Source organism: Taeniopygia guttata, chromosome 4, assembly GCF_048771995.1.
Source record: "Taeniopygia guttata chromosome 4, bTaeGut7.mat, whole genome shotgun sequence".
Taxonomy (NCBI): Eukaryota; Metazoa; Chordata; class Aves; order Passeriformes; family Estrildidae; genus Taeniopygia; species Taeniopygia guttata.
In genome coordinates this window covers 28511131-28530200 of record NC_133028.1, presented here as the reverse complement: position 1 = coordinate 28530200, position 19070 = coordinate 28511131, and the positions used below count along the sequence as shown (strand labels likewise).

Sequence of the window (19070 nt, the reverse complement as noted above, 5' to 3'; positions counted from 1 at the left end):
TTGAACACTTAGTTTCTGTAACAGATTAATCTACTGCAGTCAGAAGAAAGGAAGTGCAGGAGACGCTACCATTTGCTCTTACATGATTCAGAGCTCAGTTTTACAAACTTAGAGACTGGTGTGGTTTGATCCTGAAAGTTGTGTAGCTCCACAATGGTTTTGAAAGGCCCTGTGTGCCCTGGGCTGTGTGCTGGAGGCAGGGATGTGTGGGTGGCCCAGGCTGACCAAGCCTGCAGCAGCACCTTGGAGCACCTCCAACGCTCAGGGACCTGCCCCAGACTGCAACTCGGACAACTCCCAGCACAAAATAGCAGCCTGCAGGTGTGCATCAGAATTAACTTCTGCCTTCCCATCAGCACCTTACATGTGAAAAGGGAGATAAGCCAGAGACAGACTTTTCATGCTGTGCCACTTGAAAGGTTTATTTGCAGAGGTGTACAGACCTCAGATGGATTTTGACCAAATTACTGCACAGCTCATGTGAGCTGCCTTCCCATGTGCTTGGCTGGAGGCATCTGCACGTTCCCTTGTAAACTATTTGTTGACTATAGAGCTAAATAATTAATACTATATGTTTAAAATTTTACTTTAAAACTGAGAACCAATGAGGCTCCAGTCCATGATTTGAATTATAAACTGCTCTTGGAACTCAGTAATATTTACTAAGTAAATATATTCTTTAAGATGTACTTTAGTAGTCTATACATGACCTTACACCATCAGAACAGAAAGTGCATTTAATTGGCAAAATATCAGAGAAAATAGGAAGATATTTTTTCTTAGGTGTGACCCACTACTTTCAATGTCTCTAGAAATCTAAGGGAATATTTTCATTGGTCTGTCTGTCATCATCCAGAAAAAACACAATGAATTTTTTTCACAATATTAGATAACCAGAGGTTCCATATTGAAATCTGAATGTCCAAGAACACAACACACCTTTATCTCTCACTAACGTTGATTGTATTTAAATATTACTATGTAATCTGAAATATGACACAGTTTATAAAATTTTACCTTTTTATATATATCCCATGAGTATTATTTATAATAATAATTAAATAGACCCATTTTAAAATTAAAAAAGTGGAGAAATAATAAATTTTAGCTGTGTTTACATTTCATGATTAAAGGCAGTAAGGCCATGTAGACATGGTTTACTGAGAAGGGAAATCATATTTTATTTATATCAATTGTCTGCTTCTTTAATATATCATGATTTAAAGACACACATATATACAACTTTTATTTATATTTAAGCCTTGCTTACAGTCTAATTTCTCTGACAGCGGTGCCAAATTAATCTGAAAGCCATTTCAAAGGGTTAAGACTCTTCCAGGTTAATGTGACTCCTCCAGGTGGCAGTGAATCGCAGGCATCACAGCTCCTCGGGGCATCATTGAAAACCTAGTCACAAATAATACGGGTCATGTGTGAGAGTGCGTAAAAACATCTTTTTTTTTTTTTTTTTTTTTTTTTTAACATTCAAGGAGGGCGAGTCTTTAAGGCTGGCACTCTGGAAGGAGATTGTGATGACCTGTCAGGGACCTGGCAGCCCCGGCCCCGCAGCCTGCCAGGGAACTAGCAGATACTGCTGCACAGCTACTGCTGCTGCTGCTGCTGCTGCTGCTGCTGCTGCTGCTGCTGCTGCTGCTGGAGAAAATGTTCCCAACAGCTGAGCAGCTGGGGCCCGCCACTGCTGTGCAAAGCCTTGAAATTATTGTTTGAAATGGCAAGGGATGTGGCGCTGGGAATTGAGCATTAAAAATATTTCTGTTACAAAAGACAACAAAAATGTTTAAACAAAGACAAATGGCCCTGAAAACCCTAAATGCCAATTTGTTTGAATAATATAAGTTATAAAGAATTGAGCATATCAAGTGGTTTTTCCTTAGCTCTTCGCAGCAGTAAAGGCTGGGATGGGGGGTTGTTCAGTTCAGTCCCGATTATTTTGGCTGTAACATGCTAATAAACAAAGAAATTCTAAATTTACCTAGGGATAAACTGAAGTAATTTCTATGATGAAATTATAAATCCCCCCCCTAAACATCTAAACAAATTCAAAGTTCTAAGGAAGGATGCCCATGGCCAAATTTGGATGCCTGAAGGATTATTCTGAGTCACAAAAGTATAACATTTCCACTAACTCAAAGTTTCAAACAAAACCTCCAAGTGTCTCTTCATTAGGGTCTAAAATGTCAGTGTAATAACTGAAGCCTAGACTTAGTTTTACCGGTTTCCTATTTTTGGCTTGGAGGTGCAGCGGCACTCAGGAAATGAAGATGTAAAAATAGCATTGTCTTAGTCAAGGATTTGGCCCATAAAAGTAGATGTCTCTTCCAGCTCATAGTAATGTATTTAATTGATTAAAAAAAAAGAGTTGCACAAAAAGATTCCCATTTATTTCCATCATACGTGTTCCAGGAAAAAAGTGCTATAAGGGCAGGCACTGGGTTTTATTTTGCATGAATATGCCTAGACTTAAAGCTATCTGAGGTACTACCTTCAGACATACTAGAAAGTACAGTTTTATTTGCTTTACTGTTTTGAAGTTACTAGTATTTTTTCCAACAAAGCTATGCCTTGACATAGCTACTTTTCTTAGGAGTGATGAAGCTGCCAATCATGGGAGTGAAGTCCATAGGAGCTGAAGACGTCTTGTTCACCCAGGCTTAGGAACTCATTACCAAGGGACATTGAGATGAACACAAACCTCCCTGGCTTTAGAGCAAAGCAAAAAATGCACTTCCTTGACTTATTTCTCCTGTCACTTCTCCAAAAAAGAGTGACAAAAAGGAAGAGTAGAATAAAGAAACAAAGGGAGTAACAAAAACAAAGATAATTAAAGGATAGGGGAAAGGTAGTAAATACTCCCCTTCTCCTTAAAAATTATTCTCACTGAAAAATTAAAACCATGAACAACACACAAACCATTATCAGCCATGAGATTCAAAACTTGTTTGAGAACATTAGAAAGTGTCTCGAATTCATAATTTTAGGCAAACTAGTGTATCCAAAGAGATTCCCCCACTTCTAACTGTGACATAACAAAAGATTCATGGGTTTCATGACCAGAAGTGAAATAGACTCATATCACTTGAAAGTCCACGCTGATCAGGTCCATGATTTTGGTATGATTGGCAGCGTGACCGTTAGAAAGACCATTAGGAATGTATTACACACACCACAATTAGATATGTGAGATCTGATGCGCTCTCATCTTCTGAGCACCTGTGGTTTGGACCTTTTTTTTTTGGTCTAGAGGGTGTACTTTTATTTGCATGGATCTGAAGTTTGTTTCCTATTGGTTTTGATCAGTTATGTGCAGTTCAATATCTCCTACCTTTTAAGTAGTTTCACAGACTTAAGCACTGCATCTTATTAAGCAGAAGTATTTACATATTTTTTTTGAGACATTCAAGGTATTTCAAATTCTCTTTAACCTCAAGTGCATGCAGTAATCATCAAAATGGTGCATATGCAGAGAACTGCTTCTATTTTCTAATTTTTGGATATTACACTTTACTCCATTAACAGTCTGTTGATAGAGGGCTTTTCCAGACGTAAAATATAATACAATAATTAACTAGGTCTCCATCAATTGGACTTGGTGTTACACAGATGAAATGACATTGTCTTCTCTCTTCTCTCCTTTATATGTCCCAATTGTGATATGAATAAAATAGCCAATGAAAATATTACTGCCTTCTTACATGTTTTTTTTTAATTGGCATTTCATTTAGAGGATGTTGCAAGGGGTGGTCAAGGAGGCTTCCAGAGCTACAAGAAAAATCAGTATTTCTAATTTAGATGACATCTGCATCTTCATTGAACTCTACACATTAATGTAGAATAATTTGATGAGTCGCTGTTTTTTTGCCATGATCTAAAAAAAGGGATTTCTTTGAAAGTCTTAAATTCAATTGAAAGTCTTACATTTTCAATTGTTTGCTTTACTGGAGAAAATGACAGTATGTCTCTCACTGACTTTTATGAAGATTAAATGTTTCATCAATTGACATATACAACCATAAAAATAAACACTGTTGATGTAATATTTTGCTTTAATAATGCATTTAATTTAAAAATTGCATATTTTGGAGATAGAAGGTCTTGTTTTTCTGATAAGCAGATGTAGATACATATGTTTAAATACCTACTTTTAAGGCTCGATCTGTAGACTCTGGCAGGATAAAAGCTTTTACCTAAGGGATTGCAGTATTGAGAATGATTTTGCATGTCAGAAAGCAATCCCAACAGTAACCTTTATTCTGTCAAGTAGTCTGTAGCAAGGAAGTTTACAGTACGCTGGCTTGGTCAGTACATGGTCAACCATGTACAAGCTGGATGTGATTTAGATCACATCAGTTGATGCCAATTTATTTTCAGGAAGAAAGGCATCAAATAGGAAGAGTTCCTGCTATTCCTACTTCAGCTGGGTTATTCTTTTCAAGTCAGACTGATCTGATCCTCCTCCTCTTGCAGGAATTAAGTAGAACAGTTTGATATTATATTTTAATTATTAATACTCGTTACTCTTTCCCACTTACCACAGTAGTATGACTATGCAAGTAATATTTGACCCAGTGCTATGATACGCACAGTGATTAGATATTCCAATTGCTGTATCAGAACTTCATTGTTCTTATCACCATAAAAATGCAAAAGCAGTCTGGATGAAATGTTGATTCATCAATTAATCATCAGCTAAAGCTAAGCAATAACTCTCTGTATGGCAGAGAGTAAACATGGCAAAAGAACTTTTATACTTATGCCTGTGATTTTTCAATCTATTTTTCACTGATCTGACTGTAATTAAATCAAAAAGCCATTCTGAGTGGTAGTATTTTCTTAAGGTAGAATGATGTTATGAATCAAGTTTTACTTTTTCCATAAGTGAATAGAAATATTTCTTGGATGCTGGGAGTTTACACAACAGCACATAAGTTTAGCAGATTGACATGGGTGCATCTGCTTTATTTCTTATCCATCAAGCTTTTTTCCAATTTCCTTTTTAGGATTATCTATAACCTCTATTGAGTTACTTACTCTGCATATTTTATTTCAGTCTTTTTCACTGAAACAAGTCAGGTCAAGTAAATTCCATGATGAACAAAATGGGCTGCGAAATTTTTATCTCCTTAAAAGCACAATATAGGGATGATTATCCCACTGTATTCATCACTGGTGTAGCCTTCCTTGGAGTACTGTGTGCAGTTCTGGGCCCCACAACTTAAAAAGAATGGGATGGTCTAGAGAAGAGCAAAATGCTGGTGAAATGGCTGGAAGGCCTGTGCTGTAAGGAAAGGCTGAGGAGTTTGGGCTTGTCAGTTTTGGAGAAAAGGAGGCTGAGGGGTGACCTCTTTGCTCTGTACAGCTTCCTGAGGAAGGGATGTGGTGGATGGGAAGGGGCTGAGCTCTTCTCTCTGGTAACCAATGATATCCAGTATGGGAATGGTTCAAAGGTTCAAAGTTGCACCAGTGGAGGTTTAGAATGGGCATAAGGAAGTATTTCTTTACCGAGAATGTGTTCAAACACTGGAACAGGTTTTCTAGAGAGGTGTCCCAGCACTGTCAGTGTTTAAGAGGTTTTTGAACAGCATACTTAACAATATGCTTTATCTTCTGGTCAGACCTGAACTGGTCAAGCTTTTGGACTAGATGATCTTTGTAGATCCCTTCCAACTGAAACAACCCATCCTGTTCTATTCTGTTCTATTCTATTATATTCTATTCTATTTTCTGAGGAAATCACAAAGTATTTTATTCTGGTGTTAAGAAAGGTCTTATTAATATTTTATATTTTCCCTCTCCTAATGATGTTTTACATTTAGAAAGGGATACTCTGGATTTTAAAGAAGAGAAAATTTGAAAAGAATCCAAACTATTCTGCTGCACTGGAAATTAGGTACTATCTCTGCGTGCTCCTGAAAATAGTCTATATTATAGTTTTATGATCGCCCCAAGATCATTCCAACAACTTTAATACTGGTTTGTCATTTATTGTATTTAATAACCATCTCTCTCTTAAAGAGGCCTTATTGGAGATATTAATTCTGCAGTTGTTTATCTGAAGCAAAGAGAGCTCAAACAATACAAAACAATAGTTTACATGAAAGTCCATGAGCATGACAGCTTCTGCTGGACCATAAAGTGTTCAGAAGTTAATCCACACTCTACAGTTAAATTGACATTATAAAAATAGAAAATCCTATTAGAAAGGAATGGGTACTCATTTGAAGTACATTAACCATTACTTTATAGACTTGTGTGCACACACCTGTGTGTCTCCAGTAAAATAAGTTCTCAGTTCTTCACTGTGACACTAAGCAATTTCAGGTCATGTGCAACAAGATACCTGGCAACCCTTCAGGCTATGGTCTGCACTATGGCCCAGCTGCAGGAGATGGGAGCAACACTGAGGACTGACACGCACAGTACAGGATTTTCAGAATTTTATTTCAGGCTAGCTGTAGCCTGGCCCTGAAGGACTGAATGCTCATCAGGAACTGGAGGAAAGAAAGGAACTCTTGGAATACATTTTCCAGTTTCTCACCACCCAAAGGGGCAAGAGAAAAAAATACTTCAGGACTTTTCAAAGGAACCCACTTGAATGAAAGTGCTGTTTACCATTGCCCAGAGGGCTCTATACAGAGACACAAAGAAAGGCTCTTAAAAAGCATACCCCCAATCCAAAATAAAAAAGTAATGAAGAAACACCTGTAGAAACACTATTAGGTGCAAACTTTAATCCATTCTGACAGTTGAAGGGAATGAATTGTGGCTTTCTCGGCTTGGTCTAGTTATATAATTAGATAAAACAGTGGTAGTATCAGTGGTGCTCTGTCTGGCTGCCATTTCCTGAGAGAAAACCCACTGTGCACCTTAATGAAGTCTTCTGTACAGCTGCTTGGTGTGCTATTTGGTGCCTGCTGTACTCACACTTGAGAATACCTGCCAAATCTGGCTGTTCACAGAATTTAGGCATAGATTTTCTGATCAAATCTTGAGAATCAGGCTCTGCAAATCTCCTGCAAAATTGCTTTGGGAGGTTTTCCAGTTAGTGGGCAGGTTCTTCCTGTAGCCTTTAGCAAACCACTGCCCCAAGCAGACAGAAGGTTTTGTGCCACCTCCTAACCTATGGGTCATACAGCCATTTATATGGTACATATATGCCAACACAGGCCCCCAGCTGGGTAATAATTAGCATGGACTCCATGATTGCAGAAGGCTGATCAATTGCTTTATTGTATCCTATACTATATTATCCTATACCTATTAATAAAAGTAGTAACCCTTCCAGCCAGTCCGATACAGCTTTGACCTAATTGGTCGATCAACCCAAACACCATCCAGTGTCCAATTAAGAAATCATCCTTTGGTAAACAAACCTCCATGACACATTCCACATGTGCACAGCAGCAGGTGCAACAAGTGGAGATAAGATTTGTGTCTCATTCTTTACTCCGATCTTCTGACAGCCTTCCCAGGAAAATGACTGGGAAAGTCTGTGCCTGCTCTCTGTGGCCAGAGAGCTGCTGCCACACATATACTTCCAATAAAGAACAGGCATGGGGAATTTTTGTTTGGTTTTGGTTTTTTTAATATATATTTTGTTTCTTTCTTTTTTCCCTGAAAATATAATATTCTTTAACCATTACAACGGGGGTTGGAATTAGGTTACTTAAAGAGTATCAGGAACGTGCATTGAGTCTGTCATATACCTTCATCAAAACCTCAAAATGAGATAGAAAAGTGTGTAACAGAAACTTTTAAAGCATTTGAGGCTAAGTTTTACTGACTGTAAAACAAAAGAGACAAGCAGGAAAAACATGAATAAAAGTAGCATTGAAAAGGAAATAAATCTTCTGTTGTCTTTAAGCCTGAATCTACTGGAGGTAAGCAGGGATACCAATATTTCAAAAATGAAACATACAATTTCCTGATTTTTTTAATAATCTGAAACCCACTGAGAAAAAACACAGTGTATCCAGGCAACTCAGAATTCTCATCTTTTGTACTTAACATTTTTAAGTCAATATTGATAAATATTCAATGTATGTTATCAACATACAAAATGCAAATATTTCCTTACTTTATCTATATCAAACATAATAGCTTCAGCCAGCTTCTTACTTTTTCACTGCTTGCTGACATTGTAATTGTATTTAGAAGTTTTTAATTTTTTTGTTACTTAAAAGCGAATTGAGAGTGGTAGTCCAAGCATTAGCATTGCTATTATTATTATTTACATTTATGTCTAATCTTTTGTGGAAATATCCACAAAGAACCTCAAAGGCATCACCTTCACTGGTTCAATTATTCAGGGAAAGCCTCAAAATCACTCCTGGCAACTGCATGACACAAATAGTCTTTAATTATTTTCATATCCTTATAGCTTTAAAATTACATTAGTAAACATTGAAGGTCTCAGAATGAGATCTTGGTTTTTGCTTAGAATTTGATTTGGTTTTTAAAACATATTCAGGATAATGAGTAAAATATGATTAATATCTAGACATAGAAAGTCCTTTAGTCTTCTGATGTGTTATTTATTCCAGAATTTCATTTTAATTAGTGGGAGCAATGTAATGGGCACAGGGGAATAAATGAGAACAGAACAACTATTAGGCTGTATATAGATCAGCATATAGACCTCAGCTGCTGGTAGATCAGCTTTTCCAAAGACCTAAAACACAATAACATCAGAAAGATTCTACTGATTCTGACTCAGCATTGTTGCCTTGGTGGACAGCAGCAAGCAAAAGTGCACATGATTTGATTTTGGCAAATAGCATGTGGTAATACAAATTGGAGATGACATGTTTTTACCTTTTTTTCAACTCTCCCATTTTATCAAACCAAGAACATATTTCATTTAGTACCAGCTGAGCTTGTGACTGTGAACATATACATAAAAATGGTAATGAACAGTTTTTTCCTGCACTACAGATGATTATTCTATGAATATCTTTATTGTCTTATTTTATGTAGCTTGGCAGAACCAGCTCTCAGCTTCAACAAATAAAGCCTCAAACACACTGATTAGGTATAGTTTAAGTAGCTGTGATTTATGATATACAGTTGCTAAATTCAGACATTTTATATTATATTGTCATTTATAGGTTTGGGAATCTAAAGTGACACCAGTAAATTAAGGATTTTATTTTTTTCACACAATTGGAGATTTCGTATCTGGGAGCTTTCCTTATCCAAAGCCAATGAGGAGATGAGGGTAGTTTAGAAGACTCTAGTCAAATTGGTTGAAATGCTACTTTTGTTCCAGATAAAATTGAAATCTTTACAGGTAAGGTAAGAAAGCTGGTTTGAAGAGCAGCAGAGCTCAAGCAAAAAGCAAAATAAAGGAAACATGGCTATGTGATACTCCTGGGATAGTGCACTTCTCAATCAACATCTGTCACTGATGAGAATACCTCAGAGGAAAGTTTGCAGCAGAGCATTTATTTCATCAATATTATTAGGTTTTAGTGATGCCTGATGCTGAGAAGACAAAATATATAGACATTTGTAAGGAAGTTCAATAGCAAAAAATTGGAAATTAAGGAAAATTTTTTTTATGTTATCAAAGTAATGAGTAATTTCTGACCCATCCTTTTTTTAGCATAAATTACTTTTAGCATAAATTTACTTTTTCAATATTCTTGTTCCCAGAAATACATGTATTTTTGTTTCAGTAGAATTTTATCACTTCAAAACACTAAAATATTTTATCACTAAAAACAGTCTAAAAAGGAAATACATATAATAAAAACAATAGGAGATAATGTACTTTTTAAATTTTGTATAAATATCCGTGTCAACCTAACTTCCTGAGAAAGCTTCTTTGAATAGTATCTCTATAAATTATGACATATATACATATATGTAAAGTATGAATTTACCTAAAGAAACAATCATTCCTGTCCATAATTTGGTTCTGGCTGAGACTGCACAATTCTACATCATCCAATCTCAATAATTATTTCCACAAAGATTAAAAAATATGGACCTTTGTTTACTATTAAAGATGTTACTTAAACATACTATGAATTTTTCCAATAAATACTACAGTAGCATAAAAGTGTCTCTAGTTTGGAAACTCCCTTATTTCTATAATCAAAAATCACACTGACCTTTGTGGGGAGTATAAGCATAAATCGTTAATTTATATGAAAGAAAATGTAGGAAATCTTGTCACTACCTCCTTCTTGCTATATTCCAAAACTTTTTCTTTTTTTTCTTTCATAGGTTACAGTCACTGGTCAGCAAAGAACTGTTTTGCTCCTCTGTCCCTGATATGCAACCACATCCTTGGTAGGATTAAAATACATTTTGTTTCCTTGTACCCTGAGAGCAAATGGCTCAGTTACTTTCTGCAATTCCTTTTCAGTATCAATGAAATTTATTACTCCCTAATTTTTGTGTGGAACCTTAAAGTTGCGTTTGCCATATTTTTATGTTTACTTGAAATTATTGACAATTTAAACATGGAGATAACAAGAACAGATTTCATAAGAACCACCCTTTCTTCCAGTGTGTGGGCATACATCTGTGCTTTGGAAGGTATAATGCAACTAAAAAATTCTCTGCTCATCACCTAAATATAGCTATTTCTGAGGCAAGGTGTTACAGCCATTTAGTTACTCAATCTGATACTAGACAAAAGAAAGAAAACCCAAACATATACAAAAGATTCTTCCTTTCATTAACATGAATGTTGCTCTCCAACCTCTAATTTTTTTTTTGTGAATGAAATCTTACTAGGTTAGTTAAATTAATGTTATTTCAATATATTCTTATTTAATTAGAAAGTTCAATAGGAGAAATACAGGGTGTGCATTTTAAATGGCTTATTTCTTTGCATATTTAAGACAAAACTCAGTGAAGAATAGGACAGGCTTTAGATAATGTGATCAGTAAATTATCTATCAAAACAGATTCTCTTTCAGATCCTTCACAAAAGCCCTACTTAAAAGAATTTCAAAGCTTTCTGCATTAAATTTTTTTTTTTTTAAATAAGTAGTCCAAACTGGATGCTTTGTGCAGTACGAAAACTTACAACTCAGAGTCTTCTGACTAGTTCTAGAAAAGGTATCAATGATTCTGAAATTTTAAGGCAGGCAGAAGTTTTGGGGTTAATTATTACATGCCTTTTGAAATTTCCTGTCTATTGACACATCTTTGATAGAATGAGTACCATTTATTTACAGGGGTGAACTGACCAAAGAGGTTTGGTTTTATGGTTTTGGACAAAGGTCAGTAAAAAGAATGCAAATGCTGGCAAGAATCTCTCTTGTATCAAACCCAGCAAATCTCACCAGGTCTCAGCAGTGCAGTACAATGGATGATTCAATTAAAAGGTTAAAAGGAGCGTAAGTACAAAAAAGTTGCACCTCCCTTGGTACAACCACTGAGTTGTTGGTAACCAACAGTTACCAACTGATCTTGAGATTATTCTCTGGATATTTCCTCCTACTGATATTTGAGAAAAATCATACATTACTTTCCCAATTCTTCTTCCAGCCCTATTATTGAACTTTATCATTCCATGAAAACTGTGACTATATGGTATTTTATAATAACACCTTCTCTGTGATTTCTTTTAAGCTCGTTCCAGAACAATTTTGCTACAAGGTAAATGTTACTTGATTAAAGTATTTGTATCATCTTTTATACATTCCTCCTATCAGCCATCTTGTTTCCAAAATGAAGAGTACTTTTAATCTTCATATTTCTGATTTTATTTATCTTCTACCCTCAAACTGCCCTACTTCTGATGCTTTTTTTTTTAACAAAGACGATCAGAATTACACCCAAAAGATGCAGATTCACCAGACATATTGTCATAACAACAATTTCTGGTTTTTATTACTTTCATAATACTTCCTAAATTCTATTTACCACTTTAACTGCCTCTGAACATTCAGCTGATGCTTTCAAAAATCTACTTATAATGACTACAAGATCTTTCAGAGCTCATTATTGTGCATCTACAGTAGGGTTATTGTATTTCTCCCACCAAATGCATTATTTTGCACTCATTGGCATTGAATTTTATCTGCCATTTCATTCCCATTTCAGAGCTAATATCACAAGATATTCCTGCAGGTCTTCACAGTCAGCTGTAGATTTTAACTCACTATTCTAAACATATCTTTTACTCACACCACTGACTCTGTCAAGGGACCCCAGCAGATTTGAGAAGCAAAAATTATGTTGCAAATTACATTTCCTTTACATAAAGTACATTGACCTTTTCCAAAGTATTATGGCTACTTCACTATCTAATAAGCCTATCTTTCTCACAGCATTTATTTATAGTCTCAGTTTTGAAATCAAGCATCTAGAAATATCTGGATACCTCTTGCTGCCCTTCGGAAAAGCTAATTTGACTGACAGATTGGTTGCCATAGTCAGTATTTCAGCAATTTGATATTTGGCTTTCCTTAGTTCTTCTAGTTAAGAAATTGCATTGATGTCTTGCTGCAAGGTATTCTATTGAACTATTCTGACATCTGACACTTCAATATGAGACAGTTGCTCCCTCCTCCTCCTCATTTTTATAATAGGGAAAAAATTAATTTAAATATTATGCTATGGCCTTGTCTTTCTCAAAACCAGTCAGTATATTTCCATTTTCTATTAAACTTTATTTCTGGTTGGATTCCTAATTTTGATATGTTTTGAATAAATAAATTTTGAATTTTGAATAAAACTGGGGGTTTTCATTTTTATACAACTAATAACTTGTTCCTTAAAATCTTTTTTCGCCTTTATTGCCAAGGGCCTACATTTAGAAAAATAAATTTGCATTAATGGATTTAAGTTTCTCTGCTATTTCTTATTTTTCTTCTTCTAGGCTTTAATTTTTATGAAAATTCTTTTTTTTTTCCTTAGACCGTCTTTTACATCATTGTTTTAGTAAAAAAGGTACCTTTCTTGATTGTTTACTTGCAATTTTAAGGGAAATTTTGATAAGCAAAGTGCAGGATAATGTGTAGTGCTAAGTAGTCTTAGCATTTTACTGTCATTAACATTTTATTCTTCTAGCTGTTCCTTCTTATACCTCTAGTTTCCAAAGACATGGAGAAAAACCCCAAAAGATCAGGAGTAGCATGTAGTGATACCTCCCTAGACTCTAAGCATTGTAGGCTCTGGGTTTCCTAAACACAGGCCTTTGTATTTATCTTTTGATTTTCTCCACATATTTGTCAAGTACATTTTTAACTCATGCATTGCCTTCTTTTCTATGCTTCAGACCCTCAGATATCAGCTTGTACTTCAAAGCATTTCATCAACAAGCATACAGATATAGATAACGAGACCTGTGTGCCTACACAATTCTATCTTTATGAACAGCAATTTTTTCAGTAACCAGTGAGACAAACATTCTGAAGTTTCTGCTAAGACAATAAGGCAGGGTGATTTGGTAGGATTAAATTTCTATTTATTTATTTATTTGCATAATCCTGGGTAAATGATTGGTATTAAATGAAAGATGTTTGATCTAATGATTTTAGCATATTTAGTTGAGACTGCAATGTACTCACTACATGTAGATGAACAGAGTTTAAGACCATGCAAATTGAGACAATTTAATAGGATTGCCACTGAAAGACCTCTTAACGCATCTTTTATTAACATCCAAATATGTGATTATTTTGACCATTGCAATTTTGGGTCCATTAGGAATGCCATAGAAAGATTATGCTAAAGACGACTGCTTTTTAAGCTCTTGACTTCTCTCTGAGTCAGCTCAGCAGGTTTTTGAGGCTATTGACATTCAATCTTTTGGTCACAGCAGATACTTTTTTTTGAGGAACTGAAGAAGGAAAAATGTTGTCAAATCCGGAAGTTTATGAGATTTGCTTTCCTCACTGCAATCATGTATGGCTTAAAAGCCATTAATTTTTCAGCTTTGAAAATCAGTTTTCCTAACTCTGTGCCTGGCACCACTAGGCAGTGTGGGCAGCTGCCAACAGCTGTGGCTTCCAGGGCTACACTGGGGAGAGGTACTCCTCTGATGTCCGAGGTTTTGTGCACCCCATTTCTGGGAAGAGGAGGCCTGAAGGAAAACCAGAAGGAATCCTGGAATTGTATGTTAGTCCTGCTTTGCATTTGGGTTGTTGGAATTGTTTTGATCTGATTTTGTGCTGTCTTACCTTGCAGCATTTGGTTTGCAAGCTGCCAAAGCAAGGTTATTAGCAGAGCATTAGAAACTCAGACTTTCTTCTTCATCTTAGGGTTTAAAACCATACATTCTGCTGCTGGCATTCAGCTTGCATCAGGAAATGATGGTGTAGTGTTTTATCACCAACAGACAGTAAAAACAGTTCTATGGAGCCTTAACAGAATATTTGAAATGCCTAAAGAACTTCTGTGGGTTGCACAGTAAGAATTAGAGATCCTCTGAGAGCCAGGTTTAAATGTTTTATTATCAGAACTGTCATTTTATGTAAGGATGATGTGTTCAAAAACTACACAGACGTTGTTTTAATGACAGCTTAAGCAAAAGATTGCTTCCATTCTTTCCATAATGTGAATGATCCCACATCTGGGATAAATTCAATGCTTTTTCCAAGAGAAATACTCATGGTTGTTTCCTGATTCCAGCAAAGGCAGAGTAAGAAAGTAGGCATTGCTACTAGGAGGCATCAGAAAAAAACAGATGGGGGAAGTATGGAGAGAGGAGAGTCTGGATTTCCACCTGTAAACTTAAAGTGGCTGACTGAGCTTGATTATAATTTATATGAGAAGGTGAGGAGAAGGGGATATTTATCTTCTTGCAAAGCTTCTGGATTTATTCTTTGTGTTGACTTTGCATGTTTAAAAGACTTTCTTTGGACTTCTGGGGCTGTCTCTGAAACTGCAGGAAAAACAAAAACCCTTCAACAACATTTTTTGTGCTAGAGAATCAAGGCATTACTTTATTCTGGCCAGGATGTGCAACAGAAATCATTTCATCCACACATCACCCAGGTTTGCAGAGAAAATCATTCCATGACACATGACCTTACTACATTTTTCAGATACTTATACAGTCAAAACCCATAGAAATTCATTGGTTCAATGTTTGCTGGTCTCAAATTGTGCAGTTCTTAGTATTTGGTTTCCTATTATTTATCGATGTCTTCATTTTTGATATTAATTAGGTTCTCATTCTTGGTTCTCTTATGTCTCCTTTCCCAGGTGTCTCTGACCATGCCAGGGGAGATGTTTGGAGTTGATGGTGGTTAATGGCTGTTGATGGTTGTGGTAACTACATTTACAATAGATGGGCCACTACCTTTTGTGTATTGGGCTAAAGTTACATTTAAAAAATTTAAACTTGGTATGTTTTCCAAAAGGGCCTTGATGGTTTTGTTTTGCATTGGTTGGTTTGGCGTTCTTTTTGCAGATCAAAATGCTTCCTTTGAGCTGTTTGACCACTGCCAAGGGCCTCTAGTTTATTTCTCTCCATTGTAGTGGCTTCTCTTAGCTCGCTGAATAGCAGCCTGATTCCTGGCAGCTACTTTAAATCTGCACGACCAGAAAAGTTGGGAGGATAAGAGGGAGTGAAGAGCCCCATATGCTCTTTCAGAGGTAAAATCTATTCAAGTTTTATAGATGTTTAGGCATGAATGGATTTGGAATATAATAATACATCTATTAATATACTTCTGCAACAAGTTTGCAATTTCTGCAACCAAAAATGCTTAGTTTCTACAAGCTATCAGAGCACTTACTGCTTGTGGCCTATTTTGCGTATTACAGAAAAAATGTTACACTAAAAGTTTTTGCAACTCTACATTGAAATCTTTTACATTTTTCTTTTCATATTTTAAATGATAAAAAGTATTTAAATGGAAAAAAAAGGTGTTTCAATACCTTCCAAAATGTATTTTATAGTTTAAATGGAAGAAAAAATAATCTCTTTTTAAACTAAAGAGCCTGTACTCAAGGAAGATTGTGACACTTAAAGTCACCTGATCCTTGCATCAGGTCCTTTCATACAAGCACCAAGTCTATGATGCTGCACAAATTCCTAGAGCTCTGCTTTGAAAAGAAAAGCACCTTCAGAGGAAGCTCAGAAGTGCTCTGTGCTTTTGCCCAGAACAATGAATTTGAACCCATAATATAGTGCATGTCTGTTAGCCATGCTCATGACAATTCCTGTTTGGCCTTGGAAAAGAGCCTGATAATTTTGCTCTTTTTGAACCGTAAGCATAATAGGTGCCTAAATATCTATTAAGTTCCTATTATGTACCCATTAGGTAGAATAATAGCCTATCTGAATATGGCCTTAATTGCTTCTGTGTAAATGTTCCAGAAATTTGTGTTCTAACAAAAGTAAAGACTTCCACTGCTGAAAGAAAACCTATGAGCAAAGTCACAGTTTCTTGATAATGGGCCATTATCCATTAACCGTACTCACATAAAAAGACATCTCTTTTGTAAAACGCCCTTACAATGGGACTGCAGCTGAGAGATGATATTTCCTCTAACAAGTGTTGTCTAATCAAACAGAGGCAGCAATTTGCAAAGGCTAGAAGGGCAGCACAGAAATTATTCTGAAGGTCCAATAGGTGAGTCAGGTGCTGGGAGGATGCCAGTTGAATAAGGTAGGAAAAGCTGATGGATTCTTAAGGCAGGGAAACCTGTGGGAATTGGTCATGGTAAAGTAAAAACCTCCTAAGAAGACATAGTCTGAAAAAAGCCTGAGGAGGAAATTGAGAAAAGAGTAGCTGAAACAGAGAAGTGTCCATCTTCAGGCCTTTTCCTGCAATAGGAACTACATATTGTCATTCCTCTGTGTTCACTCATAACTTGCCTTCTTAAGAAAAAGACAAATGAGAGCAAAGTGAAGGCTTTTCAGTGGATATGAAGGAAATGCATTTTCTTTTCATGTGACCAACACTGTTCAACCCCAAGTCCATTAAGCCCTGTACAGTATCCAAATCCACTTGCAATATTTTGCATGTAGAAGTTGAACTCTTCATTTCTGTACCAACAGAGGAATGGCAGCCAGAAAACCCCAAGCAGGGGCTGAAGGCAAAAGCCAAGGAAACAGAGCCTAAATTTTGCACATTTTCTCCTACACACAGATGCTTTAGTCTTTCTTTTGACATGTACTGTAGGTAAAAGAGATTCAAAGAAGTTTCCATTCTCATCTCGATTTTATTCTCTCAGTGATATGGGGGATGAAAGAAAAAGTGCTACTATATATGGGGAACAGAGGAGTTAGCACAAGTCCTGTGCTATGGTATTCCATGGAGTCTTCATGCATTTCTATTGTTTCGAGTGAACAGAAAGCCATAAGGACATTTGAATGAGATAAAGAGCATTCTGAAATTTCTTGTGTTCGGGTGATAAGGAGTTCTCTGTAACATCATATATGTATTCTCAAGTAATTTCCTTATCATGGCAAATCCCAGTGTTATATCTTTGCTAGGAAATGGATTGTTTTCATTTTGCACCTAGGGACTCCAAACAACAAGAACTAATTAAGCATAGGAGCGATGTGAGACTGACAAGCAGAACAATTTCTTTTTTGCTTCTGACCATTATCTAATGTGATTTTTTTTTCTCTTACTGAAAAAAATAGAATGCTTTTTAATTAAAAATGCCACCATTTGAATGACTCTTGATGACAGTGAGGTTAAATAATTTCTGGCAGCTTTAATCAGAAAGCCATAAGACCATCTTACATGAGTAATACAGTCAAAATAACAGACTATGTGCTAGAAATAATGATTTAATGTTTGACACTTGTTTGCTTAATTTTGTTTGTGTTTATGCAGAAAGAGCTACTACATCTTTTGCTAACACCATAAATAAATGCATCAACTTCCAGTTCTTGTACACATGGTATCTGCAATATAATGGAGCCATTCCTGCATTACACTGCTGCTGCCCAACTCCTGGCATGCAGATTGATCTATTCCCCAGGTGATTCATCATGTTATAAAGTTTGTTTGTTCTCTGGTCCATGAGCAACACACTGTAATAAAATCTGGCTATAGTTGTCAAAGAAGTTGAAGAGTCCTGTTTTATATCACCCTTAGGCTAGCTAAGTTACAGTTAGTATCAGTAAAAATGCAGAATTACCTCGTCATCTGAGGGATTGAGAAGAAAATCCTAAAGCCCTAAAGCAGTCAAATGGTTTCCTGAGATTTTTGATTCAAGCATTATTACATAAAAAAGCTAAAACTGAAATTAAAAAAAAAATCCTTTCCACATGTAAAGAAATTCTATTTTGTTAAATTAAGACTGCTGACTTGCACAGCACTGCATAAGGAACACGCATGGGAGCTTTTCTCTTGACAACATTCCCCTAAGAGGTGAGGAATAACCAGCCAGGGTAGGTAAAGGATGTATTCTATTGAGCTATCATGTCTAGTTTTTTACTAGGGGAATAAAGTCTAGAAAAATACCAAGATATTAATGCATGCATTTTCATAATTGGGATCTCTTTTATATTAATTTATTCCAGCTGAGGAAAGTTTGCCTTAATTTTAAGTTTCCATTTTTATTAAAAAAAAATGTATACCTGCCTGTAGTCTATCACATCTTACTCCTGACTTTAAAAATAAAGGGGTGCAAAGCTGAATTATTTTCTTTATTCAATAGCTCATCTAATGAAGTGCTGTACTGAAAATTAATTCTACAGAATGCAGCACAGATACAAAATAATTTATGAATTTATAAAACTTGTTATCTTTAAGGAATTTTTATCAAAATTATAAGAAGCTAGACTTACATCTGATTGTTATCTTGTCTTTCTACAAATGTACTACTGTATTTTGAGAAAAAAAATTGGTATAGATCTTTCTGAACAGATTTTATAGGTTCTTTTTTCTCTCATATGTACTGCTACAGCTCAGACTGAATGAATGATGGGTGAAGATGGTGAGTAAAGTAGTTACAGGGAGTTCTAAGATTAATTTAAAAAAATGTTAAAGTCTAATTTCTATCAGGCATTTCAAACCCAGATCCTAGGCTGGGTCATGCTGTGAAAGATTGGTCAGAGGCTGAATAATGGAAGTGGAAGCTGAGGGAAAATCTTGCATCAATAGGCAAAAAAAAAACAA

General features: G+C 35.8%; 1 long non-coding RNA gene across 1 annotated transcript; it reads left to right on the top strand.

The window, feature by feature from the left end:
- The first annotated feature begins 13267 nt into the window (after positions 1-13267).
- LOC121469957 (uncharacterized) lies at positions 13268-18013 on the top strand. Its single transcript, XR_005980332.2, has 4 exons — positions 13268-13429; positions 15190-15255; positions 15398-15582; positions 17781-18013. It is a non-coding gene; the product is annotated as an uncharacterized lncRNA (long non-coding RNA).
- Positions 18014-19070: the final 1057 nt, after the last annotated feature.